Source organism: Canis lupus, chromosome 23, assembly GCF_003254725.2.
Source record: "Canis lupus dingo isolate Sandy chromosome 23, ASM325472v2, whole genome shotgun sequence".
NCBI lineage: Eukaryota > Metazoa > Chordata > Mammalia > Carnivora > Canidae > Canis > Canis lupus.
The window spans coordinates 29,184,017-29,211,273 of NC_064265.1; the positions used below are offsets into that span (position 1 = coordinate 29,184,017).

The following is a 27,257-nucleotide window of genomic DNA, read 5'->3' on the forward strand; positions in this document are numbered from 1 at the left end:
CTCATGTCATTATTTGCAGAATAACACATGATTACATCTCCAACACGACTGCTCATTGCTTGCCAGGCTCTATGCTGAGCAGTGGAGACACGGAGGTGAAAGAGAGGCTCAGCAGGTCTTCAAGAGGCTCACAATCATCACAGAATTTGGAGCTCCTCCTCCATGGGCTGCCTGCAAGACTGGTGCTGATCCTACATTTCTCACTCTCCAATCACTGACTTTCAAGGATAAACACACAATAGCAAAGCTGCCACTAACTGTGAGACTTGGTCACTTTTCTTAATATTACTGAGCCTCCATTTCTTCAGCCACACAATGAGGATGTTACTGCCTGGCACATGGGTTGTGGGAAAGGTGAAGCAGGACAGGAGATGTAGATGGAAAGCTTCGTGTCTCAGGGGAACTCAATAAATGCAACTTGTCTCTCCTGCTCTCCCTAACTTCATGTTGTTGTCCCCAACCTACTCTGTTTTATAATTTGAGTGCCTTTTAGACTCTATTTCTCTGGCTGCCCCCTTCTCAGATGTGAGGGGAAATTCTGTGATAAGGGGAATTGGCACAGTGAATCAAAAAGACTATAAATATGAAGTTCGATATGCGCCATCCTGAAGGTATCTTAAGGGTCACCCAGTTCCACCCCCTTAATCTCCTTCCTTCCTTTTATTTATTTATCCAAAAGTCCTCCTTATACACATAATAAATCCAGTCCCTCTGTCTCTTTGTTTGTCAAGTCAGAGAATCTGTCTTCTCTGAATCCTTGCCAGGCTCTAAGCCCTCCACGGCTGGTTGTAGAAGTTCATGGGGTATAAAGGAAGGGGGGTTATGGGAGGCAAAGCAGTTATAAATATAGGGAAGAAGCAGATATAGTGTAAAATATTTTTAATTTTATAATAAAAGACCATATCTTGAAACAAATTTTAAGGTGCTTCTGTTTGTTTTAAACCTGTGGTAAGTTTTGTTTTGTTTTCCAGAAATAGCCCCAATTCTTCATGTTTCCCAATCACTGCATCTTTTGCAATGTGACTTTACAGCTCCTTCCAACAAGGAGTGGAGTTGATTTTCTCATACCCTGGATCTAACTTGTCCAGATGTTTTTTCCAGTTCCAAGCCTAGGTCTCAAGAGGCTTGCACACTTCTGCTCATTCTCTTAGAACCCTGTTACCACCATGTAAACAAGCCTGGGCCAGCCTGCTGGAGCACAGGTGCCCACACAGGGCAGAGCTCAGCTGTCCCAGATGAGGCCAGCCTACAACCAGTTGACACTCAAATATGTGAGCAAACCCAGCTGTCAACTGAGTGGCCACCCAGCCCACAGCTGAGCACAAATACATGTGTGAGTCCAAGACTGGAAGACACACCCACGGACTTGTGAGCAAACAAATGCTTATGGCTTCAAGACACTGATTTTGGGACACCTGGGTGGCTCAGCAGTTTAGCACCTGCCTTCAGCCCAGGGGAGATCCTGGAGATCAGGGATGGAGTCCCATATTGGGCTCCCAGCAAGGAGCCTGCTTCTCCCTCTGCCTGTGTCTCTGCCTCTCTCTCTCTCTGTCTCTCATGAATAAATCAATACAATCTTTAAAAAAAAAAAAAAGAAAGCCACTGATTTATGGGTAGTCTGTTGGTCCTTTTTTTTAAAGATTGTATTTATTTATTTCAGAGAGAGAGAGAACGTGCAAGCTCAGTCGCAGGGGAGGGGCAGAGGAAGAAGCAGACTCCCTGCCGAGCAGGGAGCCCTACTTGTGGGTCAATACCTCGACCCTGGAATCATGACCTGAGCTGAAGGCAGATGTTCAACTGACTGAGTCACCCTGCGCAGTCGGTTTTGCTATAATATCCAACTGACACCAAAACTATAGAAAAAAAACTGAACAAAATCTTCTTGGTTGATAGAGATTCTCAAGGCAGTGGATAAGGTAAGAGTCTATATCTCTGCAGATGAGAAAGTGGTTTTGATATTCTTAATTTTCTTTCAAAGCAACAACTGAAGCAAGTGAGTAACATTGCTCTTAGTGATAAAGCCTCAAGTGGCCTGAGTACTGTTTAAAAAGGCTGTTTAAAACTGAATGTTCATTCACCTTTAAACTGAATGTCTGTTGTTTGAAACAACTAGAAAGTGAAGCTGGGACCAGAGAAAAAGGCAGGGAGGGGGGTGGTCCTTGCTTGAGATTTAAGCAAGAATCCTTGCTTGAGATTTAAAAAATTAGAACCAAGAAGAAATGTTCCCCTCTGTTGGCAGAAGCAGAATGATGAATGCAAAGCAGACATATTTTCCAGCACTCTCAAAAAACCCAACATACCAAGAGAAGAGATAAGAGGCACTGACCATCTTGGGAGCATCTGAGCTTCTGGTTTCACAGTATGAGTCACAAAATCCCATTTTCTCCTAAGCAGGTCCAAGTCACTCTCAAACACTAGCAACCAAGAATCTGATGACGAGATCAACAAGAGAGAACACCTGGCTTTTTGCAAGGCAGCTTTGAAGAAAATTTTGGGGGAAAAAACTGGAGAAAGATAAATTACATGTGGCAGATACAGATACAGGAAAGCACTACTCAGATCCTCCTTCAAGATAGAACTCTATGGCCAGCAAAAAGGAATGTGGTTGACTGATCTGGCTCCACTTTCAGGCCAAGGGCACGTATTCTAGCCATGCACAGTCAAGGACTGACTAAAGCAACATAGTTGAGGCCATGCTATCCCGGTGGCAGCCTCCAGCTAATAATTAAGCACAACATGTGGTGCAAGAACTAGCCATTTCCACTCAGCGCAGGACTCCTCTGGTGAATGATTTCCTTCCCACTTCCAAATTCCCTACTGGACTAGCAGAGGCTTTGCCAGTTCAGCATCACAATCCAGACTCTCTGCCCAAATCTGCTCCTTCCTTTTTCCGTTCAAAAGTGTTACTCTTTCATAAGCTTTTGTATTTCTAATTCCATGCCCAACATTTTAGGAAGCCCTAAATTTAACCTTAATGGCTTTCCTCCAGCAAATTTATGATAATATAAGATCATGAATATTTTCTGTAGAACTCTTCTCTAGAATAGATGGGAGGAGCCCTTTCTAGGAGCCATGAGTAGGTAGAAATGTTTAATATCTTCTTCCCCACTTTATCCCAAACTCTGGTTCCCTGGCTCTGGTTCCTAACTCTTCCTACCATTCCAGGGGCCACACTGCAATGTGTAGCTAAATCAAGACCACAAATCAGGAAAATTTTCCTGATCCATCTAATATACTTATGGCATCAATGAACTTGCCCCCTCCCCCACACTACAACTTCTTCACTTGCCTCACTTCCTACCTCATCTCAGGAACAGGAGATTAATTGATGAATGATGCAGACCTTGTACATGTCTGAGCCATTTATTTTTAATATTTCCCATGATATCTACCCTTGGAGCTCCCAAATACATGACAGATAGCTGGAAATGAGCCTGAACTTGATTCTTCATTTTATTTTCTACTGGTATATTTAGAAAGCATTAGAATGGAAAGAAATTACAGCTTGTTCACACCTTGACTTACATAGTCACTGGTAGGAGGATTGACCTTCAAGCTCATAGAATTGCTAGCAGAACCTCATATTTCTCCAACTTGATTAGCACAGGGTACACTTACTTCATAATGTAGAATCAAACTCTTTAAGCTACACTTGTTTATTGGAAGTTTTGCAAACACCATTTCTTCAACTTTGTTTAAATCTAAAGACATGAATACTGTTCTGATAATATAAATAACTGTGTAAATAATCTCTAAAAATTGCCACCAACAGTATTTGGGTTCCTTGCCCTTAAACCTGGGCTGGCCTCTAAGTGTTTTGACCAATATGGGGGGAAATATGTTCTAGGGTTTTAGAGCCTAGGGCCTTAAGGCAACTTAAGAGAACTCCCCAGGAACCCAACTGCTTTTCTATATGAAGTCCACACCAACATAGAGAGGACACAGTGGCAGCCACAAAAATGAGCCATCTCAGACATTCCAGCACAGTTGAATTCCCAGATAATTGTCTATATCACAAAGCAGAAGAATTGCCTAACTAAACCCAATAAAGCTATAGAATGATGGGAAATGATAAAAATGGTTGTTGTTTCAAGCCATTAAGTTTTAGGGTGGTTTGTTACATGGCAATAGGCAAATTAAACAATGATTTTTAAATATTCTTAAGAAGTAATATGAAGGTATAGGAAATGGGCACTCTCACATGCTGCTGGTAGGAGTATAAATTCAGTGTATACTGAATGAAAAAAATATTTATATATACCTATATATACATAAACATTGATTTGGATGCCAATTTGGCAGTGTTTATTAATATTTGATATGCATATGCCCTATAACTTAGCAATTCCATTGCTCTGTATCTATGCTAAAAAAATCACCCACATGTGTACCAAGAAACATGTATAAGTATGCCTACTTTAATATTGTTTGAAAGAGAAAATGAAAGCACAAGAAATGGAATATCCATGAGTGTAGGAATGGCTATATGCCTAATATGAATCCTTTGTATCTGCAGAAAGAATAGATTTATATGAACCAATATAAAATATGTCTCAAATATATTCTTGAGTGAAAATAATAAATTGCAATCAATATATACAGTAACAGGACATTTGTGAAATAATATACAAGGCAATGCTATATATTTATAACTGCCCATATATCTAAATGCCAGAAAGTCTGAAGGAGTTAACTGTATTCTTAGAATTGGAAAGGCTATTGTTTGATAATAACTCTAAGACTGCAAAGCTTAACACAATAGAAATTTATTTTATCCTCACAAATTGGCCCTCCTGTGTAGTTTTTCTCCAAATGGTGACTTAGAGATCTGGGTTGCTTCCATTCATGTAGTTAAACAATCTGGTATGTGTGGCCTCCAGGTTCTCTACATCAGGGGAGGGGAAGAATGGAGGAGGATCACTGCAGGATCACTGCTTTTAAACTGCCACAACCTAGAACTGACAACACGCCATTGCAGCTCACAGTTCATTGGCTGGAACCAGTCATATGGTCCCAACCTTACTGCAGTCCCATCTTTGAGACACTTACATTTATTGCAAATATTTTTCACTATTATAAATAACACTATATTGCATGTGTATGTGATAATCTGGCAATCTCTTTACATTTATATATCCATTTACAGTTTCAAATACACTTTACATCCATTATCTCAGACTAAATTTCATAAAAATCCCATGTGATAAGTAACCTGGTTATAATTCTCTCCTTTTTTGCAGTAGGAAAATTGAGGCTTCAAGAATCTTGACCAAGGCCTCATAGCTATAAAAGAGCTGAGACTCAAAATGAACTCTGTGATATTCTAATTCCAGTTCTTTTTTCATTAGACACATGCCAATCAGCTTCCTGCCCTATATCATATCTTTTAAGATGGCCTTAGTATGTGAAAATAAGAGGAACTTAGCCAGAGAACAGATAAGGATTTTAAGGAAATGAAAGAAATCACTGTTTCAGGAATCTGGGTCAGAGTGGTTTCTGAAAAATGTTTGTTTCCATGTCTGTCTTCATGATTAGAGCTGGACTTTCTAAGTAGGATTAGGTCACATTCAATTCTACAACCCCAGGTCTTGACGCATGTTAAACCCTAGGTATTTATTGAATGAATAAATACATGAATGGTGACAGAAATACACCTTTTACATCCTCTACCATAAAATCATAGCATTTTCAACTTTGAAGAAGTCTAGACCCATACTACTCAGTTTAACATCTAACAGATGATTTTCTGGTTAGACCCTTACTACTCAAATGCAGTCCCTGAAGCAGCAACATCAAGACCAATGAGAACTTGTTAGAAATGAAGAATCTCAGGCCTTACACCATACATACTGAATCAGAATCTTCATTTTAACAAGATTTCAAGATGAATCATAAGCACTCTAAAGTCCAAGTAAATTTGAAAAATAAATAAAAGTTTGAGTAACTCAAATGGACTTGAATAAACTCTTCTGTTCTATAGATAGAGAAGTTCTATAGATACTCCAACTTTGGGTATAAGCCAAACTGGAAACATAGTCCCTCACCTCTGACTTTATTGATCTGATTCTTCTTTACACTATATCTTCTTCTTAACATAAAAGAAATGCACAATAAATGGAGTTGGTTTAAATTCAATACATTTAGTGTCCATGCAGGGTTGGAAGAGGTAAAGTGGTTTTTAATGATATGATATTGACACCAATTCTGATATGTGGGTTTTTTTATATCACACCAAGCATTTCTCTGACACCAGCTGGCTGTCCTAAAATTCAACTCAGTTTTGCCACTATCTACCCAGAGATAGCATCAAATACTACAGGCTAGGACTCAGTTCCACAAGACTGCCCCCACTTCAGATGCCAATCACAAGTCCAGATGTAAATCAGAGATTCCCATGAACCCCTCCTTGGGTTCAATTAATTTGCTTGAGTGGCTCACGGAACTCAGAAATTAGTTTACTCACTAGATCACCAGTTATGACAGAGGATATTAAAGGATATAAATCAATAACCAGATGAAAAGATACAAAGCATAAGGTCCCAAACAAAGGACCTTACCCTCCTCTCCCCATGGAGAGGAACCTGGCACAGCAGCACGTGGATAGGTACTGGTTCAACAACCTATAAGTTCTCTGAATCTCATCCTTTGGGGTTTCTATGGAGGCTTCATTACCTAGGTATAATTGATTAAATCACTGGCTCACGATGACTGAACTCAATCTGTAGCTTCTCTCTCCTTCTGGAGGTCAGGATCAGAGAAGGGGGACACAACTAAAAGTTTAAACCCTCCAATCACACAATTGGCTCCCTCAGCAACCAGCCACCATCTTTAGGTAGCTTTCCAAAAGTCAGTTCATTAGCATAACAAAGGACATTTTACCACCCTCCTCACAAAAAATTCTAAGGATTGTAGGTGTGCCAGGAGTGGACAAAAACAAAAAATATGTATTTATCATTAATCATGATATCACAAATGATACAACTAGTAGATTATACCTGGAGAAAATTTATAAAACATAGGAGATTGAGTGGAATGCAGGAAGCAGCACCCAGTATTAAAGTTATTACAGGCTGATCCTCCTTTTCTTACCAGCTCTAACATTCCTCCATTTATTCTGCAGTCCTCCTTCCCAAGGCTGGCTCTAGTTTTCCTGTCTTACCATGATTGCATGAATTCACTGGGGCAGGGCACACATACTAAGGACAGCCCAGGAGTGTACCCCACAGGAGAAGAAACTTGGACTGACTCTGAAAGACATTCTCACAATGATGATCTCCGTTAATCCATATACTATCCAATAAAGTAGATACTACGTGCATTTCACAGATAGGGAAAACTAAGCTCAAAGAAAATAAGTAGCTTGCTTAAATCACTCTATAAATGCAGACTCTTTGGGCATGAAGTCAAAAATGGCCTTCTCCAGTTTAGAATGATTCAATGGGGGCAGAGGTCCACTGGCTTTAGGATGACAGTGTCTGTGCTTCTTTGAAAATACTGAAAAGAATTACTGGAGAACTTTGCAATCCTAAGCCTCCTGGCCATACTCCAGCCAACTTCAGGGCCCTGGAGCCCTGAAGTCTGCTCTGAACTCAAAGACTGTAGATAGTTCTTTCCCTGCATGGAGATGTAATCGCTCTCCACAACATCAACTCAGAAGACTATACAAAGCAAGCATCACCACTGGTTCAGCACTATCAGTACAAGGTGGGAAGGTTGCTAGGAAGCTAGAAGGCTCTAAATATGCTCTGTGATCCCAGCTGCATGCAGATCCCCACACTTCTGCTCCTTGAAACACAAATCTGGGAAATGATTTCAAGTGAGAACACATGAAGATCAAGGAGCTTTGTTCTACCATGTAGAAATGACTTATGATTAGATAAGAAATATGAATTAGTAAACAATCACTGGTTAAATTAGAGGCTAAACATCATAGATTTTTAAGATTTTTCGACATCAGGAAAGAGAAGACCAAAGATGTAAAAAAGCCAATGTTGCATGGCCAGTAAAGCCAAGAAAGAATCAGAATCTGGGTCTAATTCATACTTTTCCCATTCTGTTAGAAGATCTTTGAAATATTTATACCTACTGGTAACCCTCTCCTTTTTTCTATCAATATTACTATTTTCCTTGGTCATCTCTCCTATCTCCATGGCTATGAAAACCACCTATATACCATTGACTCTTAAAGTTCTTATTTCTAATTCTTGTATCACTCCAATTTTGATATCACATCAAAAGTATACATCTAATAGCTCCTCTGACATCTCTACTTAATTTTTCCCAAGCTTAATTTTTCCCAAACAAAATTCTTCATCCACATCTCTACCCAAATCTGTTCCATCTTCAGTCTTGTCCAGGTAGATAAATACACCAGCCTCCACTTGGTCACTCCATCCAAAACCTAAACTCAGCCTGAATTCTTTTTTTCTTTCATGACCCACAACCAATCCATCAGCATGTCCCATTGGCCACAATTCCAGAATGTGTCCTGGATCAATCCAATTCTTATCACCACCACTGCTTCCATCCTCTCTCACTTGGATTTCTCCTGATCAGTCTCCTTTTTCACCCTTGTCCTGTTCCAGTCCATGTCCTAAAACCCAGAATGATCTTTGAAAGTATGCATCAGTTCATGTCACTAACCTCCTTCAAACCATCCAAAGGCTTCCTAGTGTTTTGGGATCACTGGAAGGCCCCATTGATCCAGCACCTGACCACCTGTTTGACTTCTCTGTCATTTGTCCTCTCACTGTGTCCACCCCAAATTAACCAACCTTTCTCTGCATCTTTGACATGCCAACCTAATTCCAGACTAGGCTTTTGCTGGTGGTCTTCCCTCGTCCCAGAGGCTCTTCCCCAGATCTCCTCATTATGCCCTTTCCCTACACTCGGATAGATCTGTTCACACGTAAGACCCTTACCATGCCAACTCAAGTAACCATTCTCTAGTACATCACTTAGCTTTATTTGCTTTATAGCACTTAGCAGTTTACATATGTATATACATATATATGTGTATGTGTGTATGTATATATTTGTTTACTTATTATCTCTCTTTTTGTAGCACTATGTCTCCTCTCAAAACTGTTAATTAAGATCATAGACCACTGTATATCTTCATTACAGACAACAAATTCTTTCTATAAAGGACTTTGCAAGTCAAACGGTCTCTGTTGCAACTACTCAACCCTGTCACTGTAGCATGAAAGCAACCATAGATGATATATAAATGTGTTCCCTTAAAACTTGGTTTACAAAATTAGGTGGTAGGCTGGATCCTGCCCATGAACAATAGTTTATCAATCTCTTATCTAGGTGAGGACCTGGCTTGGTAAATATCTACCGAATGCATACATAAATGAAAGATCTAAACAGAATATTGTCTGGGAGAAAATGCTGAAAATAATAGATGGGAAAGGGGAAAAGAAATACTCAGCAAATGACTCTTGTATATATCTGGCTGTAGCTTATTATTTAAAAAGCCTTATTGTCTCTTACATGTGTCACACAATTTAATATTTCTACCCTTCTGAGACTTAGCAAAGAGCTAAGAATATACTTTGTACTAAATCAGACTTATCAGTTGTACTCTAAGGTCTTAGGAGACACCTGAGACCCAACCTCATCTCTGCTTAGACTACTGAATATAGAAGGAATGGTGTGTTCCATCAGCTGGCAATAAAATGACCCACAGTTTCTAAAAGATTTGGTGAATTACCTACCATCAAAGTTTTCCTCTGATTCTGCTACCCCTTAACTGCATTTTCTCTTAGTTCTTTTGTATATCAATTTTTCCCAGATATCCTTTATAATGTATAAACACTGTGGCTAAAATTCTGTAATTTATTGTGGGACTGCATCTGCCAAAGAAAGTATTACTCAACTACTAAAAGAAGGTATAAATACAATCAGAGACATGATTTTGAAGGAAAGCATCTTCTGCTTTGAGAAGAGCAGATTCCCAAAGCCCTGCACTGGGAGGAAGCTCAGGTCTCCCCTGGAAGGGTAACTGCCCATTTAAGCATAACAGAGCATAAAGGCTCATGAGCTCTCCCTCTATTATGCAGTACAATAAATTGGCAAGTTCTAGGTGCCAGGAAAACTGTGTCAGCCCCTGCAGCTCCACTGAGAGGAGTTCAGAATTCATTTTCCATAGAAATAATGGCATACACATGCCTAGATTTTGTTGAAATTGCATGGAGACTCTGAACTTTAGGCAAAGAGGGCATTGAGAAGGCATTTATGAAGGTACCACCACCATTTCTTAAAACACCTGTTTCAAGAAGAAGGTAACTTTGAGGTCTAAGCAACTGACATCCAAATAAAAACCTCTAGGGTACAGTCTGCTCAGAAAGGGGAGAGAGATACATTCAGATCCTCTAAGTGGGAAAAACCAAACCAAAATGGGAGCTAGATGGAGAAATAATATTTTCTACTTGTTTTCTTTTTTCCTCTGAGCCAGATAACTAAAGTTATCAAATTTTAAAAACTAAAGAAAGTAACTTTATAAACTAAGAGAAAGTTACCTTCCCTCCTCCCTTTCAAATTCTGATTTCTGAAAGAATGGGCAATGAATCAGGAAATGAGCCAAAATGTATCTTTTACATAGCAAGGCTGTAATCTCAAAAGTCTTTCTTCAGTACTTTTGTAAAAGCTCAAGGCATGGCTTTTTCAGAAAGTTACTGATGAGCGCCATCTACTGGGAATTACCCAAACTCTATCGGGAAATTTCAAAGCACTTGAAATTCAGGACTCATTTTGCACAATGGCCTCTTGGGCGTAGAAAAGGAAACTCCTGGGAACCCCGGGCAAAAACTTCTCGAGTTTACCTGAAAAATCTTGCCTTGGTCCTTTGCTAGCTACTGGCATAAACATAGGGTGTTACGTTTCCAGGAGAAAAGATGTAAAATGAGCCCCTCAGGAAATCAAAGCTCCAGAACATCTCTTTACGAAGTCTAGAGCTTAAGAGTAGAATCTAATGGGGAAGGAGTTCTGTCCAAGCAACCTCTCCTCTCACTGCCTTCAAGTAACTAAAAAGAAAGATTCAGTCATCTGAAAATCAGATTGCTCAAAATTCTTTTGTCCTCTGTGGACAAAACGAGCATGATTATTTAGTCTGAATTAGGTCCTCCACTTGACAATGACTGTCACTGTCTGGCTAATAAAATAATACACGTGTGTATGTGAAATCACAATGACTGATGTCTCAAATTCTTAATAAATCATATTCTGGTTGGATCCACTGACTAAAAATGCCATAGACCTGTGAGGAAAACAAAATTTTCATCTCTGGATTTCCCCATCTCAGAGCCAGAGCATCTCTGTCTGTGAGGGATTTCCATTTTCCTCATAAGTCCTTTATAACATCATTGGTCCCTGGGTTGTTCTTTTGAAGGAAGTAGAAAATCTGGCTCTCACAAGAAAGTTTTTGGATAAAAGGATAGCAGTAGAATCACCCTACTAAGGACAAGGAATGGTAGAGAGTGAAGAGCCACTACAAATGGACAGTAATATGGTGACAAGAACAGGGATTTGAATTCTAGCTCTGCCACTTACCAGCAGGATGACTTTGATTCAATCTTAACGTCTTCATCATCCTGTCTCACTCTGTAAAATGGGGTAACATTGCCTCGTAAGGCTGTTATGAGAATTAAAATAAGATCTTGCGATTTAAGTCACCTGGTGTGTGTGCTTATCAAACAATTTTTCTTTTTCACTTTCCTTTTTTATAGGGCCACGATAGATCATAGATGTGCCAGCTCTTCCCAGGCTGTCTCATCAGAATTCAGAGCAGTTACCTTTGCCGTTCATTCCAGGAATATCTGCAGTGTATTTTTGCAGAGTCAGCTTGTAAAGTATGCATGAAGTCCCTCTAAACTGGTGTTTTTAACCAAGAAATAAACCACTTCCTTGTAGGTGCCTATAAATAAAAAGAGAAGATTTCCAATCACATTTTTGCATGTGCCAAGAGTAAGCATCTGCATTTCTCAAGGGAATTGCCTAAAGAATATTAAGAGGAAAACTTACCTATGCAGATTAGTCAAAACTCCCCAAATGCCACCCCAACAAAATCAATTTATAATAAATTGGCAAAAGTTTGAGAATAACTTCTTTCCCCCACCACAGCTTTCCTCTCCTTGATCCATGAATTGCAACTCCAAAGAACTTTATCTCAAACTAGCAAACACACAAAAAATGTCATATAGATTGGTAGTTTGGTTAGATAAACTTTTGCAAATAACCTTAGCATTTAATATCAACGTGTTGAAATTTCAATAGCAATGAAATACTTTCCATTGTTCGTTCATTCATTAATTCATAAAACACTTCTTGAATATCAAGCTTGAGCCAGGCAGTGTTCCAGCTGCTAGAAATAAAACAATGAACCAGACAGGCAAAGCATTCCTGAATTCATGGAGTTTAACATTCTAGTGAGAGGAGGCTGATAATAAGCATGTAAACAAGTAAGTGATATATAATTTCAGAGAATATGAAATTGCGAAAATCTAACAGAGTAATGCAGTACTTTACGAGTCAGCACTCTTTGACTCTCTGAGAGAATATTGCTTGAACTGAAATCTGAATGACAACACAGAGCCATGAAAACAATTGGGAGATTGAGCAGTCAGAGCAGTCATACAGACAAGTGCAAAGGTCCTGAGGTAGGAGCCAGATAATAGTATTTATGGGCAAAAAGAAAGATTTGGGGCTGGGCAGTAACAAAGAGGTTGTAGGCTATGCTTTCCAAACTTGAATGTGAATACAAATCACCTAGGGATGTTGTTGAAATGCAGAGTCTGATTCAGTGGTCTAGGCTGGAGCCTGAGGCTCCACATTTCTTTTCTTTTTTCTTTTCCTTTCTATTTTTTTTAAGATTTCTATTTATTTAATTGACAGAGAGAGTGTGCACAAGCAGCCAGTGGCAGGCACAGGGAGAGGGAGAAGCGGGCTCCCCACTGAGCAGGAAGCCCAACATAGGGCTTGATCCAGGACCTGAGATCATGACCTGAGCTGAAGACAGCCACTTTACCACCTGAGCCACCCAGGCACCCCAGGGCTCCAGATTTTTAATAAGCTACCAGATGAGACCGACACTACTGGTCCTTGGAGCCCACTATGACCAGCAAGAATATAGGGCCTTGTAAGCCATGGGACAATGTTCGAATTTCCTGCAATTGCAATGGAAAGCCACATTTGTCTGATGCCTTCATACACCTAGAGCCTTTCTCAGTTATACAAAGATTTCACACCGCTTTGATATATTCCCCCTACCCAGCTCCCCCTACCCAGCACAAAGCTGAGTGCTTGGTAGATGCACTATAAATGCCTGTGTTAAATGATAAGGCTAATTATCTTGACCTTTCTTCGTAGTTTGCCTGGTGCTAGAAAAGAGTAACAAAAATAACGTTGGAATGCAGCGAAACAAAGAGTATAGATGGACTTTGGATCATGTATTTATGGATTCAAATCCTATACTGACAACTTAAAGATCTTGGGCAAAATGCTCAATTTCTAGGGCCTCTACTTTCTCCTTTACAAGATAGAAATAATATCTCCTTCATTAGAGATGCGGGAAAATTACATGCAATAGTAAATTGAAAGTGCCTTGCAATAGGAGATGCTCAATAAACATCCACTCTCCTCCTTCCCCAGCTCCACCTGACTGTCCGCACCATGGCATCTGCATCAAAAGCATCATAATCTGTAAATTATGTAGAGTAAGCTGATTTTCAAATTAAGAATTCAAGGCCCATCTCCACGTAAAGTAACTGGTTATGGCCCCATCACATTTGTTTATTGCTGCCTTAAAGACAATCACGTCTGGGTTCTAGCCCTAGCTCAATTACGACCTTGTTTGACAATCTTTGAGAACTCCCTTGACCATCTGTGGGCCTCTGTTAAAATGAAAGATTAGAATAGATGGTCCTGCCCAACTGTGAGATCTTTGAACTATGATTACCCTGTAAGCGTTGTAAGGAAGTGGGCTAGTCTCCCAGGAAACATGGCAGAAACCTGGTAGCCAGGACAGTTGGGTGACGAGATCCAAATTCATCAAGAAGACAAGTGAAATCCTTGGCTGACATGCAGCCTCATTCCCTTCTCTCCAATTCCATTATTCTAGGAACTATATGCCAGAAATATTATCTCATCCTCATTGGATCTTTAATATTTTTAAAAGCGACTGGCATCAGAGGGAAAATTGAGAACAAGACTTCATGGAATCAAATGTACACGCATCTCTGGTTTTTGTTACTTGATTGGTGTTGTCTGTTGTCACAACAATGTTATAATCTTTTCTTTCCAAAAATATCTTTGAAATGAAAAGAAATCTATAACGTTCTAATATTTTCAACACTTAAAAACATTAAAGGAGGACCTTTAAGGGTTTCTATCTCTTCTTGTCTTTACCACCTCCACCCATTCCTCACCCCAGGTTGGGAATTTTGTCAGCTTTTGTTGTCTGCTTGATTTTATTGTTGTTGCTGTTACAGTTAAACACAATAAAGATGAAAACGACTCGAATAGCAAATGCCTCTGACACTAAAGAATTACAATCGCAACTGTTGAGAGAGACTTAGGCTCAAAAAGGAACTTATGCATATTGTCTAAAGGCGTATATTTCAGGGAAATGGTTTTTCTGTGAAGACTCTGAATGAGCAGAGGCTCTTTCTGAAAAGGTCAGATGCTTCATCCCAGCACAATGCTTTCCCACCTCCAAGTGGGAACAGAAGATACCAGTTACTTTCAGATATATCAACAAAAGTGCCCCAAAATTCAAGACCCAGACGAAACAAAGAATCTCTCTGTAACCTATTTACTCTCTGACTTAGGTGTTTTGTATCCTGCTGTTCTGAAGACTTCAAATGCTGAAAAAATGGAGCGAAGATCCAAGAACCAGGTAATGGTGACACCCAGTGTGATTTCAGAAAGTCCATGGCAGTTATGGATCACATCATGTTTAAGAGATTAAATTACGTGTACTAAAGGTGTGACACCCTAAATCCTCCAAATTATATGTGTTTCCTAGATCCACGGGTCTGTGGAGCAGGCAAAGGAGCAGGTGCTGCTTACCAAAAACATTGGCTCCCTTAATATCATCTCTGCTCTTTCCTGGCCAAGGGCACCCGTAATTACCTCCCGTGAACTGAACCCACAACCCCACCACCCTCCACACACGCCCACTGCTGAAAATTGTATTGGCAATTAATTTGTCAGGAAAATGCTAGGGCATGTGAACACTGGTAATTTTATACCATAGATATTCAAATTAAACCTCGAGCCTGAGTGTTTGCAGTGTCAAATTTTAGAATAGTCGCAGAAGAAGAGAGAAACACAACCTTCCTCCTGCTATCTCCTGACGAGGGGCAAAAAAGAATGTTCCAAGTGGATGTAATAACCTTCGCTCCATCTGTAGACTTGACTTGGGAACATTAAGAACAAAAACACACTAATTATGGGTGATGCTCCTTGTGTTCCTCTCCAAATGAAAGGGGATGGGGCTGTTGTTTGTTCTGTACGATTCCTTGAGTGCCGAGAATCTTTTTAATGAAGAAAAATAATGTCAGATACTGGTAACTTTGCAGGAGCCCACTCTCATTCTGTGCTTTATTTTCCCAGGAGTACTGTGGTTTACAGACTCTTGGTCAGTTCACAGTCACAAAAGAAGCATCAGCATAGCCCCAACCGGAAAGTCCCCCAAACCATCTCAATGCAGAGAAGAAAAGAACTCTGGGACCTGCAAGCTGAATCCAAGGGGAAAGCATAAAGCTTCAGATTCTCCTATGGCTAAAGTCTTAAAGAGTCCCTCCACTAATTATTGTAGAGGAAGAAAGAAAACTAACACTGGTTGTCTAGTTCGGGCACTGTGCATATATTACATGATTCAATCTTTACATAAGACCCATTAAAAATGTACTAGTCATCATCATTTTGCAGATGAGGAAAAAAAAAAACATATGGGTTAAGTGGCTCCATAACTCAGTCAGTCCTGTGTGGGATTCAAATTCAAGTCTTGCTAGGCCGTTCCCTACTCCACATGATCCAATTTCTATGTCAAGAACCCTTAAGGGATGCCTGGGTGGCTCAGTGGTATGGAGTCCCACATCAGGCTCTCTGTGGGGAGCCTGCTTCTCCCTCTGCGTCTCTCTGTGTGTCTCTCATGAATTAAAAAAAACAAACAAAAAACCCTTAGGGCAGGATGGGAGACACATAGTTTAGCTGATGGAATTCTTTCATAGGGCTTCCCAATCCACTGTATACAGATTAAATAAGCAGTATCTTTCATACATGTATATATACACGAATACTTTTGATTGTGCATAGATGTTATTGATGAACTATAAATGCCTTTTAGATGTTAACTAACTCAGCATCTTCTCATGATTGTACATGTTTTGCATCAGTAGATACCAAAAGTTCAATATTATCACATGGATATATGAATTTTTTGTAATTAGGGGTTTTCATACTCAAGAACTACTGCTATTCTCTATGTTGCTTCTTCCATTTATTCTTTAAGATATAATACAAACTGAGCACCACAGAATTAAATTATGGGACCATGAAGTTCACTTACATGAAAAATGGAAGCCATCAATGTCTGGTTTTAAGCTCAGAAAAGAGCCACTTTGCTATACATTGATAACTATTTTATTTTATAATAATAAATAATTATTTTATATATATATTTTATAAAAAATTATTTATTTTTATTTATAAATTCATAATTTAATTTATTAAATTGTGATCTAAGGACTATCTGGGACTTGATAAAAAATCATATCGCTGAGCACTACATCAGACCTATTAAGTCAGACTCTCTGGAGACAGGGCCCAAGAAACTGCACTTTTTTTGTAAGCTCCCTAGGATGTTCTATCACCCATAAAGTCTAAGAACCACTAGTGAGAACTAATAACGTGAAATAAATTCTGGCCCAACTGTACAACATTGGATCTGAATAAGACTTAGGGATTAACATAAAAGTAAATAGAGGAGCAAGATGGCGGAAGAGCAGGGTCTCCAAATCACCTGTCTCCACCAAACTACCTAGAAAACCTTCAAATTATCCTGAAAATCTATGAATTCGGCCTGAGATTTAAAGAGAGACCAGCTGGAATGCTGCAGTGAGAAGAGTTCGCGCTTCTATCAAGGTAGGAAGACGGGGAAAAAGAAGTAAAGAAACAAAGGCCTCCAAGGGGGAGGGGCCCCGCGAGGAGCCGGGCTGAGGCCGGGGCGAGTGTCCCCAGGACAGGAGAGCCCCGTCCCGGAGGAGCAGGAGCTGCACCGACCTTCCCGGGGGAAAGGGGCTCGCGGGGAGGTGGAGCAGGACCCAGGAGGGCGGGGATGCGCTCGGGCTCCCGGGGACACTAACAGACACCTGCGCCCCGGGAGAGTGCGCCGAGCTCCCTAAGGGCTGCAGCGCACGGCGGGACCCGGCGGGACCCGGAGCAGCTGAAGGGGCTCGGGCGGCGGCTCCGCGGAGGGGGCTGCGCGGCCCCGGGAGCAGCTCGGAGGGGCTCGGGCGGCGGCTCCGCGGAGGGGGTTGCGCGGCCCGGGAGCGCGAATCCACCAGCGCAGGCTCCGGAGCACAGGGCGCCGGGACACAGCCCAGGATCCAGCCTCCCCCCGGGACAGGCAGAGGCCGGGAGGGCCCAGGACAGCGAGGACGCTCCTGCCCCAGCTGAGCAGATCAGCGGCCCCGCCCGGAGCCTCCAGGCCCTGCAGACGGAGTTCCTGCCGGAGCTGAATCCAGGGCTGCAGAGCTGCCCCGCCACTGGGGCTGTTCCTCCTGCGGCCTCACGGGGTAAACACCCCCCACTGAGCCCTGCACCAGGCAGGGGCACAGCAGCTCCCCCAACTGCTGACACCTGAAAATCAGCACAACAGGCCCCTCCCCCAGAACACCAGCTAGACGGACAACTTCCAGGAGAAGCCAAGGGACTTAAAGTACACAGAATCAGAAGATACTGCCCCGTGGTTCTTTTTTTGTTTGTTTGTTTTTGTTTTTGTTTTTGTTTCTGTTTTGTTTTGCTTTTTGATTTGTTTCCTTCCCCCACCCCCTTTTTTTATCCTTTCTTTTTCTTTCTCTTTTTCTTTTTTTTTTTTTTTCGTTTTTTTTTTTTTTCTTTTTCTTCCCCTTTTTTTTTCTCTTTCTCTTTTCTTTCCTTCTTTCTCTCCTCTCTTTTTCTCTTTTTCCCAATACAACTTGCTTTTGGCCACTCTGCACTGAGCAAAATGACTAGAAGGAAAACCTCACCTCAAAAGAAAGAATCAGAAACAGTCCTCTCTCCCACAGAGTTACAAAATCTGGATTACAATTCAATGTCAGAAAGCCAATTCAGAAGCACTATTATACAGCTACTGGTGGCTCTAGAAAAAAGTATAAAGGACTCAAGAGACTTCATGACTGCAGAATTTAGAGCTAATCAGGCAGAAATTAAAAATCAATTGAATGAGATGCAATCCAAACTAGAAGTCCTAACGACGAGGGTTAACGAGGTGGAAGAACGAGTGAGTGACCTAGAAGACAAGTTGATAGCAAAGAGGGAAACTGAGGAAAAAAGAGACAAACAATTAAAAGACCATGAAGATAGATTAAGGGAAATAAACGACAGCCTGAGGAAGAAAAACCTACGTTTAATTGGGGTTCCCGAGGGCGCCGAAAGGGACAGAGGGCCAGAATATGTATTTGAACAAATTCTAGCTGAAAACTTTCCTAATCTGGGAAGGGAAACAGGCATTCAGATCCAGGAAATAGAGAGATCCCCCCCTAAAATCAATAAAAACCGTTCAACACCTCGACATTTAATTGTGAAGCTTGCAAATTCCAAAGATAAGGAGAAGATCCTTAAAGCAGCAAGAGACAAGAAATCCCTGACTTTTATGGGGAGGAGTATTAGGGTAACAGCAGACCTCTCCACAGAGACCTGGCAGGCCAGAAAGGGCTGGCAGGATATATTCAGGGTCCTAAATGAGAAGAACATGCAACCAAGAATACTTTATCCAGCAAGGCTCTCATTCAAAATGGAAGGAGAGATAAAGAGCTTCCAAGACAGGCAGCAACTAAAAGAATATGTGACCTCCAAACCAGCTCTGCAAGAAATTTTAAGGGGGCCTCTTAAAATTCCCCTTTAAGAAGAAGTTCAGTGGAACAGTCCACAAAAACAAAGACTGAATAGATATCATGATGACACTAAACTCATATCTCTCAATAGTAACTCTGAATGTGAACGGGCTTAATGACCCCATCAAAAGGCGCAGGGTTTCAGACTGGATAAAAAAGCAGGACCCATCTATTTGCTGTCTACAAGAGACTCATTTTAGACAGAAGGACACCTACAGCCTGAAAATAAAAGGTTGGAGAACCATTTACCATTCGAATGGTCCTCAAAAGAAAGCAGGGGTAGCCATCCTTATATCAGATAAACTAAAATTTACCCCAAAGACTGTACTGAGAGATGAAGAGGGACACTATATCATACTTAAAGGATCTATTCAACAAGAGGACTTAACAATCCTCAATATATATGCTCCGAATGTGGGAGCTGCCAAATATATAAATCAATTATTAACCAAAGTGAAGAAATACTTAGATAATAATACACTTATACTTGGTGACTTCAATCTAGCTCTTTCTATACTCGATAGGTCTTCTAAGCAAAACATCTCCAAAGAAACGAGAGCTTTAAATGATACACTGGACCAGATGGATTTCACAGATATCTACAGAACTTTACATCCAAACTCAACTGAATACACATTCTTCTCAAGTGCACATGGAACTTTCTCCAGAATAGACCACATATTGGGTCACAAATCGGGTCTGAACCGATACCAAAAGATTGGGATTGTCCCCTGCATATTCTCGGACCATAATGCCTTGAAATTAGAACTAAATCACAACAAGAAGTTTGGAAGGACCTCAAACACATGGAGGTTAAGGACCATCCTGCTAAAAGATAAAAGGGTCAACCAGGAAATTAAGGAAGAATTAAAAAGATTCATGGAAACTAATGAGAATGAAGATACAACCGTTCAAAATCTTTGGGATGCAGCAAAAGCAGTCCTAAGGGGGAAATACATCGCAATACAAGCATCCATTCAAAAACTGGAAAGAACTCAAATACAAAAGCTAACCTTACACATAAAGGAGCTAGAGAAAAAACAGCAAATAGATCCTACACCCAAGAGAAGAAGGGAGTTAATAAAGATTCGAGCAGAACTCAACGAAATCGAGACCAGAAGAACTGTGGAACAGATCAACAGAACCAGGAGTTGGTTCTTTGAAAGAATTAATAAGATAGATAAACCATTAGCCAGCCTTATTAAAAAGAAGAGAGAGAAGACTCAAATTAATAAAATCATGAATGAGAAAGGAGAGATCACTACCAACACCAAGGAAATACAAACGATTTTAAAAACATATTATGAACAGCTATACGCCAATAAATTAGGCAATCTAGAAGAAATGGACGCATTCCTGGAAAGCCACAAACTACCAAAACTGGAACAGGAAGAAATAGAAAACCTGAACAGGCCAATAACCAGGGAGGAAATTGAAGCAGTCATCAAAAACCTCCCAAGACACAAGAGTCCAGGGCCAGATGGCTTCCCAGGAGAATTTTATCAAACGTTTAAAGAAGAAATCATACCTATTCTCCTAAAGCTGTTTGGAAAGATAGAAAGAGATGGAGTACTTCCAAATTCGTTCTATGAAGCCAGCATCACCTTAATTCCAAAGCCAGACAAAGACCCCGCCAAAAAGGAGAATTACAGACCAATATCCCTGATGAACATGGATGCAAAAATTCTCAACAAGATACTGGCCAATAGGATCCAACAGTACATTAAGAAAATTATTCACCATGACCAAGTAGGATTTATCCCTGGGACACAAGGCTGGTTCAACACCCGTAAAACAATCAATGTGATTCATCATATCAGCAAGAGAAAAACCAAGAACCATATGATCCTCTCATTGGATGCAGAGAAAGCATTTGACAAAATACAGCATCCATTCCTGATCAAAACTCTTCAGAGTGTAGGGATAGAGGGAACATTCCTCGACATCTTAAAAGCCATCTATGAAAAGCCCACAGCAAATATCATTCTCAATGGGGAAGCACTGGGAGCCTTTCCCCTAAGATCAGGAACAAGACAGGGATGTCCACTCTCACCACTGCTATTCAACATAGTACTGGAAGTCCTAGCCTCAGCAATCAGACAACAAAAAGACATTAAAGGCATTCAAATTGGCAAAGAAGAAGTCAAACTCTCTCTCTTCGCCGATGACATGATACTCTACATAGAAAACCCAAAAGTCTCCACCCCAAGATTGCTAGAACTCATACAGCAATTCGGTAGCGTGGCAGGATACAAAATCAATGCCCAGAAGTCAGTGGCATTTCTATACACTAACAATGAGACTGAAGAAAGAGAAATTAAGGAGTCAATCCCATTTACAATTGCACCCAAAAGCATAAGATACCTAGGAATAAACCTCACCAAAGATGTAAAGGATCTATACCCTCAAAACTATAGAACACTTCTGAAAGAAATTGAGGAAGACACAAAGAGATGGAAAAATATTCCATGCTCATGGATTGGCAGAATTAATATTGTGAAAATGTCAATGTTACCCAGGGCAATATACACGTTTAATGCAATCCCTATCAAAATACCATGGACTTTCTTCAGAGAGTTAGAACAAATTATTTTAAGATTTGTGTGGAATCAGAAAAGACCCCGAATAGCCAGGGGAATTTTAAAAAAGAAAACCATATCTGGGGGCATCACAATGCCAGATTTCAGGTTGTACTACAAAGCTGTGGTCATCAAGACAGTGTGGTACTGGCACAAAAACAGACACATAGATCAGTGGAACAGAATAGAGAATCCAGAAGTGGACCCTGAACTTTATGGGCAACTAATATTCGATAAAGGAGGAAAGACTATCCATTGGAAGAAAGACAGTCTCTTCAATAAATGGTGCTGGGAAAATTGGACATCCACATGCAGAAGAATGAAACTAGACCACTCTCTTTCACCATACACAAAGATAAACTCAAAATGGATGAAAGATCTAAATGTGAGACAAGATTCCATCAAAATCCTAGAGAAGAACACAGGCAACACCCTTTTTGAACTCGGCCATAGTAACTTCTTGCAAGATACATCCACGAAGGCAAAAGAAACAAAAGCAAAAATGAACTATTGGGACTTCATCAAGATAAGAAGCTTTTGCACAGCAAAGGATACAGTCAACAAAACTCAAAGACAACCTACAGAATGGGAGAATATATTTGCAAATGACATATCAGATAAAGGGCTAGTTTCCAAGATCTATAAAGAACTTATTAAACTCAACACCAAAGAAACAAACAATCCAATCATGAAATGGGCAAAAGACATGAACAGAAATCTCACAGAGGAAGACATAGACATGGCCAACATGCATATGAGAAAATGCTCTGCATCACTTGCCATCAGGGAAATACAAATCAAAACTACAATGAGATACCACCTCACACCAGTGAGAATGGGGAAAATTAACAAGGCAGGAAACAACAAATGTTGGAGAGGATGCGGAGAAAAGGGAACCCTCTTACACTGTTGGTGGGAATGTGAACTGGTGCAGCCACTCTGGAAAACTGTGTGGAGGTTCCTCAAACAGTTAAAAATAGACCTGCCCTACGACCCAGCAATTGCACTGTTGGGGATTTACCCCAAAGATACAAATGCAATGAAACGCCGGGACACCTGCACCCCGATGTTTCTAGCAGCAATGGCCACTATAGCCAAACTGTGGAAGGAGCCTCGGTGTCCAACGAAAGATGAATGGATAAAGAAGATGTGGTTTATGTATACAATGGAATATTACTCAGCTATTAGAAATGACAAATACCCACCATTTGCTTCAACGTGGATGGAACTGGAGGGTATTATGCTGAGTGAAGTAAGTCAGTCAGAGAAGGACAAACATTATATGTTCTCATTCATTTGGGGAATATAAATAATAGTGAAAGGGAAAATAAGGGAAGGGAGAAGAAATGTGTGGGAAATATCAGAAAGGGAGACAGAACGTAAAGACTGCTAACTCTGGGAAACGAACTAGGGGTGGTAGAAGGGGAGGAGGGCGGGGGGTGGAAGTGAATGGGTGACGGGCACTGGGTATTCTGTATGTTAGTAAATTGAACACCAATAAAAAAAAAATAAAAAAAATAAAAAATTAAAAAAAAAATAAAGTTGTACACTGAAAAAAATAAATAAATAAAAAACTTATGTTAAGGTATAAAGACCCAGGAAAAAAAAAAAAAAAAAAAGTAAATAGAATGTGAGACCCTGAACATGTGGTTCTTGTCCCTGGGGAACATAGACATGGGCTATACTGCCCATCAGTTTACACCAAGGCAAAGTAAAAGCCTTCAGTTTTCAAATCAACCACAAAGAATCATTAACACATTATTAACCAAAGGGATTTTCACCCCCTATTCTGAGATGTGAGGATGCTTTGCCAAACTAGATTTGGAAACTTTATTTTTTAATTCTCTATCTCTCCTACTTAATACAGCACAAATCAAACATCATTCATTAATATTTATACAGCCTCTGTCTTTCCTGCTGCTGTATATTTCATTTGTTTTCACATCCAGACACCCTTTCTTTGATGTATGCCAAAAAATGGGAATGGAAATTTCTCCTAATGAGTCTATTAGGATGCCTGACATCATGACCAACCAACTAGCTTTAGATGCTACTAGGAAAATGGAAACTCCAGTGTGATGAGAGATGTGGAACCTTGAACTCTCAGCAAGAAGATTTCATCATGAGCCTTCCAACTTCATGATTGGTAATTGCCCCCTGGGGCATTGTGTTGAGAGGATTCTAGGACCATACTCGGCCTAAATAGGGAAGAGTAGTGGGATTGATTATGGGCAAAGTGTCAGCAAAGTGCCAGGCATTTGGTATCCTTGCTCTTAGTGATTCAGTATTTGCATTGGAAATGCCTGCCAAGTTCTACAGCACCCAAAGTCAGAGAGTTCTGGAAACTTCCCTTCTTTCAAATCTTGCATTTAATGTAAGAGAAGCAGTATCCAGAAAGGATGTTTCCCAAAGCTACATAACTGCTTGAAAATGCAGGACCAATGCTAGAAGTCTGCTTTTCCCCAATCCAGTTCTATTTGGTAATCCCAGTGGTGTTTAAGAATGAAAAAATTTCCTCTTAATCTTAGGCACATCTGTTACACAGCTTCTGGAGAGAAAGTTGAGCAAATCTCTACTGTGCCAGGTCAGTGAGCACTTCTCTAAGTAGTGGTGGTGACCTCTTATCCCTGATACTCAGCTGGCTCACAAACCACCAAGAAATATCTGGAATATTCCAAGGAATAGTACAACTTAGAAGAACCAAACAAGAGAATGAATCACTGGTTCAGCTCTTCTAAGGAGGAAAATATTTTCAGGAAAACTGGAGGACAAGGAGATTCTCTGGGATAAAGCTGGCTCTGACACAGGACAGAGGGAATGCTGCATGTTGTGATATGCTCTTCCTTGGAACCTACCGGCTTGAGGGGTGATGGAATTTAGCCCCACAGGGGTATGGTTATAGATTCTCCTTCCTAAATGTACTCTGAAAGGCAGCATGATAAAGTCAATAATTGGAGGGCTCCATTCCTCCCAATGGACCCACATGTAGAGATGCTCACAGCTGTATAAATCGCTCACAGTTAAATATGACTCTACCAGTCCAGACAATTGGAACTAAAAGGAAAATTAGCATCACAAGCATTTTAGCACTTTCCTTCTCTTGGAACCACTAAATAGTTCCCTTTTGTTTCTCTATCCTTTCCTTTTAATGGTCTTAAATGGCTTCCTCTTTAAATTAAAAAAAAAATCCTGCACAGAATATTCCTCCAAAGTTCCAAGACTCGTGGCTCCAATCTCCAGAGCCATGTTCCACTGGTGCCGATAAAGAAACTAGAGTGCCATCCAAGAACCTTCTGCAGACTCATGATATAGTACAGGTATAGTCTAGAAACCAATTACAGAAAACAAGAGAATGAGACCAGAGTGCAAGGAATGAGGCAAGGCTTAGGGGTGGTCCATGTGGCTGTACCCTGCAATGCTTGCAACAGAACATAGTTGTAAGGAAATGAGACACATCTCATTCCCCAAGCATGAGGTTTTCCTATTTAGCATGGCTTCTCTACACCTGGCCTGGTAAGACTAACTATCAGCATAAGGGTAGGAGAAAAGAGGCAAGAAACTACAACTAGACTTCCTGTTAGATTTGCAGTGGGGTATGCAGGTATACCCCACTGGCCGCTCAGATACTAGCATATTTGGGGGCTTTGTGCAAACCAAAAAAAGGCACCATTTGCTCAAAATACTTCATTGCCATCTGCTGGAATGTTGTCAAAATAACTATTCATGTCTAGGGTGATTGCAAGTGAATGTCAACCCCTAGAGGTGTTCCTGCACAACCCAAACAACTAAATTGAGGTCAACTTGAGAGGAAATCTAGTCTGGTAGGCAGAAGAGGAAATCCCAAGATTATGCAAGCATGGTTGTAGGCCAGAAATCAGTCTACACCAGGAGACCATAACCATGTAAATCAAAGTACAGCATTATCCAAGATGAAGCATTCAGGGGGAGGCTGGGCTCAGAAAGCCAAAGGGGCCATTGCCTCTGGTCATATAGCCAGTGTTGAGGAAGGCAGATGGAGCCTGAAAAGCCCAAGACAGGCCCAGCACCAGTCAGACTGAGGCAGCAGGACAGACTGCAGGTCAGAGAATCTGACACAGGTCTTCAGAAGGTGACTCTAAGTTTCAAAGAGTGAGGGACATGCTGAGGCTGCATAGAACACCAGCCATCCTCAGCTATAAAGACAGAAGGGCTGCAGAGCCTGGAGTTGTGGCAGGGTTCGGTAGTCATTCAACAAATATTTATGAAGCGCCTATGATGTGCTTGCTGAGCAATATGTTAGGTGAAGATGGTACAGAGATGACTAAGTCATGATCCTTACCCTCAAGGAACTCTTCTTATGATAGAAGCTCCAGTGAATCTTACAATTCATTAAAAAAATGCAATACATATTTAACAAATGCTACAATATGCCTTGCCCCTTTACTAAGTACAGGACATGTAACCATGAACCAGAAACAGTCCTTGCCTGTAAGGGACCTATGGACAAGTAAATAAGTAAGTGCAATACAGGGCACACAAGCACCAGACGAGTAAGCACAAGGAATGTAGAACCACAAAAAAGGGGCTCTTGACCCAGGCTTGGGGGCCTCAGGAAGGGTTCCAGGAAGAAGCAATAACTAAGGGACACCTGCATAGTACACAGTTCCTCCCCACAAGGGGTTTAGAGCATTGGCCTGAGTTATCCAAGAGAGTAGTCACATAAGGCAATGGACCACTTGAAATGTGGCCAGTGCAATAAGTGAATCTGAATTCATTTAAAATTTAAAACTAAAGCAATGCAAAATTTTTTTCCATTAAACACCCTTTATTGTTTTGATAGTATTACATTTCACTCTAACCACTGCATTTCATAAGATATTATTGTTATGTTAAAATAAGTAAGTACTTTTTTCCTTTTAGAAGATTTAAAATTACATATGAGGCTCTCATTATATTTCTACTGGATAGCACTGGTCTAGACCAAAGAGACAATCATACAATCAAAACAGTAAAGCAAAAAAAAAAAAAAAAAAACAGTAAAGCAAAGTATTCATTATAATGGCTGTGATAGGAATCAGTTCACCTAATACCTGCTGTTGCCTGGAAATACTAAGACAAATGCTGAGATAGAATCTAGATGGTAGAGAAATGAACACAGATTAAATGCAAATTAATGCAAGCTGAATTTATGAAGAGATGGGAAGCTCATGCTCATGCATAGCCAGAGGGGGAAAAATATATATATTTCAGAGAAGTAGCTTATAATCTGGGCCAAGACAGGTCTGTGCACCAGTAGGGTGGTGACTGCGACAGTGGTAGAAGTAGGATACTCACCGTACTATATCCATCACTGGCAACAAATGACTACAAATGATAACAAGTCTAAACAGATGGTGGCTCAAACTTGAAGGGCATTTCTCGTTTACCTAACAAGCCAAGAGGTATGGGTCTGTGGCTGGTTCAACAGCTCAAATATGTCCTCAAGCATCCAGCAATTGCTGTCCTTCCCTCCACCACTCTAAGGATTTGTTTTTCTTTACCTTAGCCTTGCCATGTCAAGGTTCTAACGCAAGAA

At 40.6% G+C, this 27,257-nt stretch overlaps 1 protein-coding gene across 1 annotated transcript in view; it reads right to left on the reverse strand.

The window, feature by feature from the left end:
• CPNE4 (copine 4) overlaps positions 1–27,257 on the reverse strand; it is a 670,646-nt gene that overhangs the window by 546,876 nt on the left and 96,513 nt on the right. The window contains exon 2 of the mRNA XM_025448963.3: positions 11,799–11,920. The gene's annotated coding sequence lies outside the window, so the exon portion shown is untranslated. The remainder of the gene's footprint in view (positions 1–11,798; positions 11,921–27,257) is intronic.